The sequence below is a fragment of the Schistocerca piceifrons genome, chromosome 4 (assembly GCF_021461385.2).
Source record: "Schistocerca piceifrons isolate TAMUIC-IGC-003096 chromosome 4, iqSchPice1.1, whole genome shotgun sequence".
Classification (NCBI taxonomy): Eukaryota; Metazoa; Arthropoda; class Insecta; order Orthoptera; family Acrididae; genus Schistocerca; species Schistocerca piceifrons.
In genome coordinates, this window is record NC_060141.1 from 442,726,349 (window position 1) to 442,727,788 (window position 1,440).

Genomic DNA, 1,440 nt, shown 5'->3' on the forward strand with positions numbered 1-1,440 from the left:
ATTCCAACCACCTTATCGCCGTTGACGAAAAATGACTGATTCCATGGTTCCCGAGTTTTCATGTCAAAGTTTCCTCGTATTCTTGTTTGCTATCACACACTCGTGCTCATATATTAAACGCGCAAACAAAGTTGACCCTCGGTGCTATGTCTGATGAGAGCGACCGCATATGGCAAATGCCTTTACGGTCGCTCCCAGCAGCCACCGCGCCGTTTTTCAACTTCGTTTGCGGTTTCGGTACAAGAATACTCCTGCACCTGGCAGACATGTAAGTGCTTCCTTATTCTCCCTCAATTTCGCCTCATTTTCCCGTATTTTCCGTAAGTTTATATGAATATTCTGTCAATTTTTGTAATTTCATCGATTTTATGTCACCTCAGCTCATATGACCATGACATGACTTCTCGCCACGTATTCTGAAATTGCTTGTAAATGTAGTAGAGTTGCCAACACCAAGCGCAATTGCGTTGTTTTTCTGTGTCTGTGTCTGTGTCGGTTTCTTGTGAGGGACGCCATGGAACAGGGAAGGTTTGTGGCAGTATTATTACAAAGATCAAAGGTAGATGCACGACATATTACGTCAGAGATACGAGTTGAGGGGGGATCCACCACGCTTTATGGTACGGATAGTGTTCGAAGGTGGACTCACCATGCCTCACGGTTGCGGATAGGGTTTGAAGGTGGATCCACAACGCATTAAGTCTCCAATAGTATTTTAAAGTGGATCTACCACGTGTTATGGAAAGCTTTTGGTTCGGAATTCGATCCACCATGCGTTATGGCTGGGACAGTGTTCGTAGGTGAATCCACGTTCGTAGGTGAATCCACCCTCCACATATCTGGGGCAGTGTCTGATGGTGGATTCGCTCGCAATAGATTCGCTGTATGGTCTGGGGGTCCCCACGTGAAACCGATACAGACTCACACACGTACAGATAAATAGCGTAGTGGTGCTACGTGTTGACAACTCTACTACATTTAAAAGCAATTTTAGAATACGTGGAGAGGACTGATGGGAAGAAGTGACATAAAATTTGTATAATTACAAAAATTCACGGAAAATACATATCAATTGAAGGAAAGTATGCCAAAATGTGGGGAAATCGAGGGAGAATGAGAGAGTATTTACATGTCTGCTTGGTGCAGGAAAATTCTTGTACACGGGAACGAGTATATGACAGCAAGAAAAAGTTCACATGGAAGCTCCGGGAATCAGGGAAACAGTCATTTCTCGACGATGATGATAAAATGGCTGGAATAGATCGTTTACCGTAGTTGATCACCAAATGTAGAGTTATAAATTTATATATGTCAGATCACAAGGCCAGGTATGACCCCAAAGTTCTCAGCAACCACCTTACAGATTTTTACAAAGTGTTCTTAGCTAAAGAGCATTATATTACCAGCTTGTTGGCTGCAATATACAACTACCGAATGGAT